Source organism: Mustela nigripes, chromosome 4 (genome assembly GCF_022355385.1).
Source record: "Mustela nigripes isolate SB6536 chromosome 4, MUSNIG.SB6536, whole genome shotgun sequence".
Lineage (NCBI taxonomy): Eukaryota > Metazoa > Chordata > Mammalia > Carnivora > Mustelidae > Mustela > Mustela nigripes.
Genome location: NC_081560.1, coordinates 69,732,765 through 69,745,375, shown reverse-complemented (window position 1 = coordinate 69,745,375; position 12,611 = coordinate 69,732,765).

The following is a 12,611-nucleotide window of genomic DNA, read 5'->3' as shown; positions in this document are numbered from 1 at the left end:
TGAATAATATTCCAGTTTGTATAGATATTCCATCTAATCACAATATATTCTTTATCCATTCACCACCCATCATTGGGCATTTAGGTTGTTTCCATATCTTGGTTATTATAAATAATGTTGCAGTGAACAAATTAATGTTTTCATTTTCTTCAGATAAATAGCCAGAAGTGGAATTGTTGAATCTTAGAGTAGTTCTAGTAGTACTTTTTTTGAGGAAACTGCATACAGTTTTCCAAAGTGGCTGCACCAGTTGGCATTCCCACCAACAATGTGCAGTTGTTCCCTATTCTCCACATCCTTGCCAACACTGATTATTTCTTGTCTTCTTGAGAAAAGCCACTTGGACAGGTAGGAAGTGATATCTCATTATGGTTTTGATTTGTATTTCCTTGATAATTAGTGATGTTGAGCACCTTTTCATGTACCTATTTTTATCTGCTTTTATATGCTGTTTCAAGGAATATTGGAAGGTTATTACAGGAAACCAATAATGGCTACCTATTAGGGTCAAAGTTGGGGACAACTATGTAGGAAAGGATGAGATTGAGGCTTCTCAAGGAATATTCTTTTTATAAAGTTTTGATTTGTGTAACCTGTAAGTGTATTATCCAGTTTAAAAAGTAAAATTAATTTAAAAATTAAAAAATAGAAGAAGTTTTGTATTACTATGCTTGGGCTTTGGAGACTAAGTATGTATTGGTATTAACATCTTTATGAATCAGAAATGAGTCTGTTTCGTCAACATGATCTGATTAATAGTACATTTATATCTATTCAGCTCATCCCACTGAGTTAGAAAAATTAAGTCAGTAATAGTTATAATCTACCCTTATCCCCTCTAACTGAGTCTTAGAAGGATGACAACAAATGAAAAATAAGTTCCTATTTCTAGTATTACAGTCTAGGAGAGTAGGGACCAGTCAGAAGATAATTGGATTTCATAGAATGGTCACAGAAGGAAAGTGCTGTGGGCTCTCCATTAAAATAAACTCTGGGGCATCTGGGTGGCTCAGTGGGTTAAGCCTCTACCTTTGTCTCAGGTTGTGATCTCAGGGTCCTGGGATCGAGCCCCACATCGCGTTCTCTGCTCGGTGGGTAGCCTGTTCCCCCCCGCAACCCCACCTGCCTACTTGTGATCTATCTCTTTCTCTCTCTGTGTCAAATAAATAAAGAGGTTAAAAAACAGAAGAAGAAGAAGAAACCCTGATACCTTAGTCTGTATGTCTGTGGTCCTAACCAGGGAAGATCAGGGCATCATCAGCAACTTTTCCACTTGGGCTACCTTCAGTCTGAGGTGATGAATCCACAGACCATTGAAAACCATCCACTGGCACTAGGAGAATGTAGAGACATACTGATGCCATTTCTTCCTTTTTCTTTTGGTTTGCACACATATTAAATGATGGCCTTTTTTTTTTTAATCAACCTGATATTAAAGAGTACTTAAAGAGCAATTTCATTGAACATAAAAAGACACAAATGGTTAAAATAGGTGGACTATAAAGTTCAGAAAATGACCTCGAAGTTATTGTGCAAAAATTACACTAAAAATGAAAGGAGGGGCGCCTGGGTGGCTCAGAAGTTAAGCATCTGCCTTCAGCTCAGGTCATGGTCCCAGGGTCCTGGGATCAAGCCCCATGTAGGGCTCCCCGCTCAGTGGGAAGCCTGCTTCTCCCTCTCCTCCTCCCCCTGCTTATGTTCCCTCTCTTCTTGTCTCTCTCTTGGTCAAATAAATAAATAAAATTGTTTTTTAAAAAAGATGAAAAGAAAAAATGAACAGATAAGTTCCTCGTAAAATTAACAGTCATGAAAAATAATTCACATTGGCATATATAAAAATGTATGCATTTATTTATCCAAAACCAAAAATATTTGGAGCTCTGTGTACTAGGCACTGGTTTAGGCCCAAGGGATATAGTGGTAATTAGACAAAGTCCTTAGCATCATGAAATTTACAGGAATCATAATTAATCTGTAGGTGGGAATTACAGAGCATATTATAATGTATAGGTTAGGATAAATAGGAGAGTGGTTTTTCTACTTTTTGTTTTGATTTGTTTTAAAGATTTTATTTATTTATTTGACAGACAGAGATCGCAAGTAGGCAGAGAGGCAGGCAGAGAGAGCGAGAGGGAAGCAGGCTCCCTGCTGAGCAGAGAGCCCAATGCGGGACTCGATCCCAGGACCCTGAGATCATGACCTGAGCCGAAGGCAGCGTCTTAAATGGCATCATGATGACATTGATGATGATAGCAGTAGCTTACACATGTGAAATGCTTAATATCCATTGGGCACTGGAATAAGCCTTTTTACATAGATTATGTCTTTTAAATCTCACAAGTGCCTTATATACCGGAGAAATAATTTACACAAAGTCATATAGCTACTTAACTGTCAACACAGAGACTGTGTCCTAAACAACATGCAGCACCACGTCTCTTGCAGAAGTCAATATAGATGCAGACTGAAAGGAACCATTAACTCAGTCGTTTTCTGAAGTGGTTTTGGCACATATCTAGCCAGCTGCTATAGCCTCAGAAATGGTTAGCCCTTGTGTGTGACAGCATTTTTTTTTAAAGAATTTATTTATTTACTTGACAGACAGAGATTACAAGCAGACAGAGAGGCAGACAGAGAGAGGAAGGGAAGCAGGCTCCCCGCTGAGTGGAGAGCCCAACATGGGGCTCTATCCCAAGACCCTGGGATCATGACCTGAGCCGAAGGCAGAGGCTTTAACCTACTGAGCCACCCAGGCGCCCCGTGACATAGCATTTTATAGTAGCTTATTTTAGTTGTTTCTACTGCTTGGTTGGTAGGTTGGTTAGTTGGCTGATTGGTTTTATATAATCACAGTCTAATACGAAAATTTTAACCTATACAAGGGAGTGAATTTTGCTTTCTTAGTAAAAATCATATCACAACCTAAATTTTTGGAACAGTGATAACCTCCAATTATATACTAAATAGCACTTGCTCATATGCTGAATAATATAATATCTCAGTTTAGTACGAGAATTTAGTCTGATAAAAGCTACATGAGTTATGGTAGAGTGTCTAGAAAAAATAAATCATATTCTGTAAGGACTTTCTTTACCAAAATTATTACATCGTAGTTAGCCCTAGAGAATTACGTATAGGTACCAAAGAATCTTTTCTAAGAAGTGACTGAGCTCATTCTCTCTAAAAACTTATATGCTTTCCCTAATAATGTTACCCATTGGCTTTAACTTATGTCATCTCAGCCTCTTCTTAGAGCCAGCCTGAGACACAATGTGAATGACCTACTTCCCAGAGTTGGTTTGGGAATTATTGGGCCTGATTCTCTAGGCTATGAGTAGAGTTCTTTAAATCCATAAAAAGGTCCTCATATTTTTAGCATTGACTTGTATTTATCAGTAAATACTTCCAAATCCCTTTTGGAAGTAACCAGATTAAATACAAATATATTAAAAATATATTTATTCTACAGAATTAGTGCATTCATTCAAACTTTCACAGCTCTGTTTGGTACAGGAATAGGGAAGGAAAGAAAGGGAGTTGGTCTCGCCTTACTGAGTGTTTTGAAATAGCACTGAAACCTGTATGTGTCTCAACCTAAGAAGGAAAGATGAAGAGGAGAAGAGAGAAACATTTTAACCTATAATAATAATTTGAAACATAATCTAAAAAATCTTATAAATATTAACATAGTTCACTGATTGCTTAAGAACAGTTCAAAGGCCATTGTTGCTAAATGTTTCATCTTTATAACTGAAGTAATATGTTAGCAAGGAACACCACAATATGGATGTAGGTGCTGTTTAATTGCTAATACTGAGGCTTGCCTTTATTTCTTTGGATTTTAAGCTGATTCTTATTTACATACATTAATATAAAAGCAGGTATTAGGTGAGTGCTGTGAAGTATGTAAACCAGGCGATTCACAGACCTGTACCCCTGGGGCTAATAATTCATTATATGTTAATAAAAAATAAATTTAAAAAAAGCAAGTATCAGGTAGAATAAATTAATATTTATTAACATTTGGATTTTGCAATTTGGGGCAGGGAATAATTTAGACATTTAAAAACAATATTTTAAAATTTGATTCAACAAATAGATTAAGGACCTATAAACATGACACTCTTGGACAAGTTCAGCCAATATTTTTCTTGCGTTCTAGGAATTGGCAGTCAAAACAAATGGTAGTGACATTTATCAAGTCCAATTAAATCAATTTATGTACAAAATGTAAGTGGATTAAGTGCTTGAGAAAAAGAGGATAATAAGTGAATGATTAGTAGAATAAGATCAGGACATTTTCTATCTTTTGGAGGAATACTTCATGGAAGAAGACATAATAGCTTAAATGAAGGAAAAGAATTTGGAAAGTATGAAACTAAGAGGAAGAAATTTCACTTGTTGAGTGCAGAGCTTAGCGGACTAAGAAAGCATTTGCCAAGTGTATAGAATAAGAACAGAAGGAACCTATAGCTAATTGGATACACTGTCTTTGGTTAAAAAAAAAAAAAAGTCTTTGAAATTCTTGTTTCAGTTATTGTGGGAAACAAATTACACCAAATTCAATGACTTAAAACAGTACATTTATTATTGTTTGTGAGTCTACCAGTCAGTGTAGCTGGGCCTTGCTCTGTTGATAGTGCCTGGTTTCGTTGGTTGGTGTGCAATCAGCGGATGCATCAGTGGGGGCCCAACTGGTTAGCTGGTTGTTGGCCAGGAGTTGGCTAGGGCAAAGTTGGTGACTGGGTTATATGTCATTCATCCTTTAACAGACTTGCCTAGGCTTGTTCTCGGCATGGCAGAATTCTAAAAAGAGGAGAAGCGTAAGAGGTATCTTAAGGCCAAGAAAAAGAACAAGGGCATCATCCCTTCCACTGCATTCAGTTGTACAAAGGAAGACACAAGACAAACACAGATGCAAAGCGCAGGAAAACAGATCCCCCCTCTTGAGTGAAGGCATGGCAATGCCATATGGCCAAAGCATAGATAGTAGGAAGCGTAAAATATTAGGGACAGTTTACAACTTATCCATCACCTTGGGGGAGGATCTTGGCTCTAAACTTGGGCAACGGAAAGCCAGTAGGAATAACCTAGGGCTATGTGGGCAAAGATGCTTGGTTAGGATAAGAGCCAGAAGGTTCTGATGATAAAGGCAAAACATGGGGATGGTCAGGGCACACACTTAGTAATTCAAAAAGTTGGGAAGAAATGGGTTAGAAATCTGTTGTGAGAGGGGAAACATGACAATGAATTTGCCACTTGACCAATTCTCACAGCTACTGTGGCAAACCCAAATTACATGCAGGAGAAAATGATCAGCCTCTCAAAAAGTAATTGCACTAACTCAACTTACAAAAACATCAGTTTCTAGAAAGCAGAAGACGACAGGTTCTGATTTTGCCCATTTTTTCTTTTTACAGAACAGAAAAGACTCCTGCAACTTGATGACCCCTTTGTGCAGAGGGACTCGTTTTCAATAGAGTCAACCTCCAAGAAGTCACAAGATGTGTTCCCAGCACTGCCAGCCAATCTGGTGAGTGGAAGGGCTATAATATGCCAATCCTGCCAGTATTTCAGAAACTGATGATAACATGCCACTCTCGGTTTACCCCCTGGCAGTCTGCATTTCTTTCTAGTCTTTTCCAAATATTCAAACTTAGATGGAGACAGTGAGAGAGATGTCTAGAGAATTCAGTTTGCTGTTCAATTTAGAGCTTACCTCCCAAATTTGCTCTTGTCTTAATTCATCTGTTGGAGGCTACAGTGTGATTGGAGTCGAGGACCAAACCAGGCCCTGACTTGTGTCTCCTTTAAAGTCCGGACACCTTGACAAGGTTAAGGACGGGAAAGTTGAATAACAGGGAGAAAAGGGTCTGTGCTATGTGTTGTGGGCTCACCTACGTGACTTCCCACACACTCTCCCTACGGAAGGGAACAAGTGGTCAGGGTCATGAATTCTTAGTGGGTCCTTGATGTTCTGTACCTCCCATAACCCACTCCCTGGTTGATTGTCTTGCTAATGGCTTTAGCCGAAACTACCTGGCATCACGAGATTTGCCTGTAGTTAATGTAAACTTGTTATAGGAACTGCGATCATCTGACTAGGTACTGATGTATTTATTACTCCTCCTATTGTGGTCTGCCTTATAAATGCTTGTAAGATGTGGAATAAAATTGGCACTGTTGGACATCCTCCTCAGTGTTCCTCCTGCCCCCATCTCTTTGTCTCTTAGTTTCTTTTCACCATCCTCTTACCCTCACGTTTTCCTGGTCGATTTGTTGCGCCAGCTGCGACATTCTTCTGCACACTCCATTTGAATCTGGACTTGAGAGGGACATCTACTGATATTTGTTTCAGTATTTGTCTATGTTGGACTTTTTTTTTTTTTTTGCATAACACTTATCTTACTGAAGTTGAACTTCTCTTTAATCCTAATCAGTGTTTTCTGAGGCTTCTGCTTTCTTTTGTTATGCCAGAAGTTTCTCATAATTCCTCATACTTTCCTGTAGTTGAAAGAGTGCAGTTTATCTGGAAGGGAAGGAGTTTGAAAATACTTTTTGATTAATGAGTAACACAATCACAAGTTTGAGGGCACACAAATCATGAGCTTAAAGTATTAGACTGTCTTGGTGCCTGGAAACAAGTGTTTCTTTTATTCTTTTAGAAGGACATTTCCTAAAGCAATGCTAGAGACTCTCCCTCACAAAATTTACTTGGGTACCTGTAATCTGAACTTTGTGTCGCCATCTTGCATCTGTATAAACTAAAAAACTGGGCATAGGGTTATGCATTTGTCGCATATGAGAAGGGCTATAAGGCAATATTATGAATGTATTTTCTTGGAGTGTTAAGTCATATTGGTACACTAGAGCAGAGGCTGTCAAATTTTTTCTGTAACAGGCCAGATAGTAACTAATTTAGCTTTTGCAAGCCATGTAATCTCTGTGGTAACGACTCCAATATGGAGGCAGCTACACACAGTAGAACAGATAACTGAATGGGTGGGGCTGTGTTCCCATAAAACCCTTTTTATACCAAGCGGCCACAGGCTGGATTTGGCCTACAGGGCCTAGCTCTAGATCATTGTCTCACTTAGTGATCAATTTAGTGGAATGGTACCAATGATTTAATAAAATAAAATATCGGGACACATTCCATATTGTAAAAGGGTAAGTATTTATCTTTTAAAACATAGTTGTCCAAGTCACCATGTAAAAATTCATCTCTTATTGTAGGTTCCAGGTAATGAAAGTCTGAAAACCATTAGTCCAGAGTGTTAGAGCTGAAGTCTGGCTTTTGATAGTATACAGTAATGACTTAAAACTTGCCCAAAGAGAAGCCTGGCTTTTTACTACTCACCCCCAGTCCCAAGCTGATCTCTGAGCCCTTTGCATGTCCTGCTTGCTAAGAGTGTCTTTGTTTACCTGGGGACTTTGAACTATGCCAGGAAGAATAACAATATGACTCAAGGTGAGTCTTTGAATCTTGTGTGAGTCAGTTTGATCTCTGGGGAGGCTAGAGATGGGACCTAAGCATGTGGGTAGTTGAGTATGGAGCCCCCATAAAGACTCTGGATGCCAAGCTTTGGTGGATTTCCCTGTTTAACAATCCCCTATGCATATTGTCACACATCATCTCTGAGAGAAAGAGGAACATGTTGTCCATAATTCCACTGGGAGAAGGCAACTGGAAACTCCATCTTTGGAACTTTCCTGAACTTGGCTCCATGCATCACTTCCCTTGGCTGATTTTCTCTGTCTCTTTCAGCTGTAATGAACATGCAACCCTGACTATAATAGCTTTCAGTGAGCCCTGTGAGTTCTCCTAGCAAATTATTGACTCTAAGAGTGGTCTTGGGTACCCCTGAACTTGTAACTGGTATCAGAAGTGAAAGGGGGTACTGTGGACTATGTCCTGTGAGTTTCTAAGCTGTGGTAGCTGTGGGTCAGTGATATTTATAAAGGTCTTGTAGCAAATTAGGGCAGCAAAACCACAACAAGCATATGCAGTCTGCAGACTCCTTATTTGGAGGCTTCTTCCTATTCCTGTGCCTATTCCTGATGCTTGTTGACATTTGTTGAGTTTATATGACTTTGTCCCAAAGGCTTTGTACACATTAACCTATTTTATCCTCAGAAGGACCCTATAAGATTCATACCAGTGATGCAGGCTGGCCCCATCCAAGGACCCAGAGGTGATTCCACAGGACCAGCCAACAGGGTCCTTGGCTTCATGCAGATCAAATGTGAGCCCAGAGGAAGTGGGAGGATAGTTTACTGAAATTTACTGAAGAGAGGAAGCAGATATAGACACATCACATGAGAGTCTCTGAGGGCAAAGGAGAGAGCGTCTCATCTCTGCTTGGGGATCTAAGGCTTTTATATGGGAGTGGTCAGCAGTGTGTGTCCTCTCGAGCTTCAAAGCGAGGATGAAAGCTCAGGTCGCCTGCATAAGTCACTTATGCCCTGGAGCCGGGGATTTGGACATCCAGGTGGCGGGAGTGTATAGTCTTGGAAGATAGACTTGATGACCCCATAGTCACTCCTTAGATGTTATCAACTGTTCTGGAAAACTCCAAAGAAATCATTAACTGCTTGACTTTTCATGGAAGACATTATCAGTACTCTAAACCATGTATAAGGTCAGGATGCACATCCTAGCAAGAATAGAAGGAGGTAAAGGAGCAAGAAAGCAGGGGTCTTTTGGTTTTTTGGTTTTTCATGAGGTCCCTCAGTTTTCCTATCTCAGTAGGATTACACCCATTTACAGCAAGAGAACTGAGGTTTGGAGAGCTCAGGTAAATTTCCCAGGGTTGTACAGGTTTTAAATGGCAAAACCAGGATTCAAAGCCAGAAAGCTTGTTTCCACTGGAATCTTATACTGTATCATTGCTTAATATTGTTTCCTTGGATGTTGTACATTGTATTCTCTAGAGAAGCTGATTTTATTTATTTCACATGAAACCATCAGGTTATCTTGGACGTATGTATATAACAAAGACCTGAGTCATACACATCTTTTGTATTCCCCTTAGTACCTGGCATAATTAACCAGTAACAAATAAAGGGTGAAAAAAAAAGAATGAGGATAAAAAAATAAAGGCCATTGGGTTAGATTCTCATGTATCTTCTTGGTTTTCCACATTGTTGAGACACTGGTTTTCTTTCTCTGCCTCTTTTCCTTCTTTTGCTCTTCTCTCTCCCCCACTTTCCTCTCCCCTTTCTCTTGCTTCCTATACTTTTCATCCTCCATCTGTACGGTTTTTATTATTATTGGCAAATTCTGATTAGACTAATCTAAACCTCTTAATTGCTTAAAAAAATGAGTTAAGCCAAAATTGCAGCTGACTGGGGTATTTGGTTGGATGTTCTCTAACAGTGTTTTCCTGCTACTTAGTACATAATGGAGCCCAAACTTTCCCTTTCTCCCCGTCTCAGGCATTTAGGTTAAGGATACCCAGAAAAGGAAATCTGAGAGCAGCAATGGAAAAATAGGGACTGTATAGTATCTCTGAAATGCTCTGAAGTCAAGAAGACTGTTCTAACCATCTAATTCATAATTCAGGCCACTTAACAAATCTAAAGGAAATCTCCCTTTTGAAAGATATTTAATTTAATTTATTTTCCCAGTCCTAATCCCAGAGTAGAGATGGAGAGATTTAACCATTTATTCACTAGTAGGAGGAAAAAAAGATGTTTTCCTGCTCCTCATGTCATCAATATTCTAGGAAGAGCTAGATTCTTGGGATGAATAAACCAACAAGCAATAAATAAGTATAACACTAAGAGTGACTTCTGTCTATTTGTATGGTCTTTTGACACTTTCTGGGCACCATCCATTATTTCATTTGATCCTGAGAGGGAGACAGTGTAGGTATTAAACCCCATGGGATTTTGTGATTTATAAGTTGATACATATTTGGTCTTCCTCCCATTTCTGACACAGAGCTTCCATAACCCTTGGCACTTCCTCTGTGATGAGAGCAACAAAGGTATCTGTTGCTATGTGACTGAGGTGACTTTTGGAAAACACCTAAGGGTGGGGGCTTGTTGACAGGAGAACCAACCATGTGAGTAGAGGATTTGAAGTTTTAGTCCCACCCCCTGACCTGGGGAAGGGGAGAAGAGCAGGACTAGAGGGTGAATCAATTGCAAAGGCCAATGATCCAATCGTGCCTATATAATGAAGCCTCCTTAAAAAATCAAAAGGACGGGGCACCTGAGGGGCTCCATTGGTTAAGCGACTGCCTCAACTCAGGTCATCATCTTGGAGTCCCAGGATCGAGCCCCACACTGGGCTCCCTGCTCAGAGGGAGTCTGTTTCTCCCTCTGCCCCTCCTCCCACTTGTGCTCTCTCTCTCTGATAAATAAACGATTTTTTTAAAAATCAAAAGGACAGGGTTGGGAGAGCTTCTCATTGCTATTTAAGTGGAGACTGGGGAAATGTGTTCCAGGAGAGAATGCTGCCTTTCCTCGAGCCTTGCTGTGTGCCTCTCTTCCACCTGGCTGTACCTGAATTCTATCCTTTCGTAATAAGCCCGCTATCTAGTAAGGAATGCTTCTCTGAGTTCTGTGAGCCTTTGCAGCAAATGAATCCCACCCAAGGAGGAGGACATGGGAACCTCTCATTTATAGCCAGTTGGTCAGAAGCAAAGGTAACAATCTGGACTTACAGTCAGCATCTTAAGTGGGAGGTGGTGTTTGGGGAGCATCAGTCTGGGAGCACTGGGAGCTTAACCTATGGGATCTGAGGCTGTCTCAGGTGGGTAGTGTCAGGATTGCGTTGAATTCAGACATACCCAGCTGATGTCCAAGAATTGTTTGGTGTTGTGGGGGACCCCTCCCCCCACCACACATACACCCCCAACACTGAAATGCCTCAGAACATCTAAAGACCTCATGACTTATTTTCATCCTAGAGATGACAAGATTAAGTGTTTCGTGCCTCCCCCTGCTCCCTCCCCTCCCAAGTCAAGGAGTTTCCAAAGGTCATATGTCTAAGTCAGGACTTCTGACTTTCCTTTGTTTAAATAAATATCCTCAGTTGGCGAACTTTTCTTTCAAACACTCATTTTTATTTTTTAAAAACCGGGAGCTCTTAAGCTGTACTATGTATGCATGATTATATGTGAGTGGGTTTCAGGAGCGAGCTAACCTCCTGAAATTCCATTTGACATGCTGTGTACATATGCTCAACACCCTCCCTCAACCCCCAGGGTAAGTCAGCCCGCTTTTTAAAAATTAATTAATTAATTAATTGAGAAAGATTTCATTTACTTATTTATTTGAGAGAGTGGGAGAGGGAGAATCAGACTTCCCACTATGCAGAGAGCCTGAGCAAGACTCAATCCCAGGACCCCAGGATCATGACCTGAGCCGAAAGCAGACACTTAACAGACTGAGTCACCCAGGTGCCCCCAAACAGTCTATTTCTTTTTAAGATTTTATTTATTTATTAGACAGAAAGAGAGATCACAAGTAGGCAGAGAGGCAGGCAAAGAGAGAGGGGGAAGCAGGTTCCCTGCTGAGCAGGGAGCCTGATGCGGGGCTCGACCCCAGCACCCTGACATCATGACCTGAGTCGAAGGCAGTGGCTTAACTCACTGAGCCACCCAGGCACCCCAAACAGTCTATTTTAATCTCAAATGGGTTAATAAGTATTTACCTTAAGAAGTAGATTGCCTACATAATCCACATGGAAGAGGTTGTGTTGGGCTTTTAGTCCAGACCAGGTACCCTCTCACTACAGTGAGGGCTTCTGGGAGACTTAGAGCACAAGCCCCGTGTACACCCTCCTCTGTGGCGGCCCTCTCCCATTCCACAGTAATCAAACTGACCCATGTTCCGGGTTATCTCCTTCCATGAGCTTTTCCTATTATCCCAGTCATTCCAAGACACTGCCCTTTCTTCCACATTTTCCTTCACGCGCTGAGGGGCCTCCACTGCCATATCCTGACCACGACGTTACTGCCCTCACGTCATGTTTGAAGTTCAGGCTGCTCCGTTTTGCCCTTCTCTCGCATGGCAATCAGTTACCTGCCTTCCTTGCTTCTTCCTTGATGACATCAGAGACCTCGACTCCTCCTGTCTCCCTCACCTGCTAACTTCTAAGACCATGACCCTCTTTATACTTCAAACTTAGAATTTCTCATCTCCTTCACCCAAGGGATTACAGTGCTGGTTTTGTACATCCCACTTTTCCATTATCTTGTGCTACCTCAATGTATGAAAGTACTAGTATTTTTGTTGGCATATCGCCCATCTGAGATATTAATAATTTCTATCTGGAGCTATGCCCAGAGTGTATTAAAAACATGAGCAAAATGATGGTGAACTTTTTACTTTTTTATTTCTGTGTCATTGTTTTGATTTGTGGTTCTTTAATCATGAGCAAGTTGCATATCTTTTTTGTCTTTTGGCAGTGTTTTTTTTTTTTTTAAGATTTTATTTATTTATTTGATAGAGAGAGAGAGACAATGAGAGAGGGAACACAACCAGGGGAAGTGGGAGAGGCAGGCTTCCCACAGAGCAGGGAGCCCCATGTGGGGCTTGATTCTAGGATCATGACCTGAGCTGAAAGCAGACACTTAAGGACTGGGCAACCCAGGTGC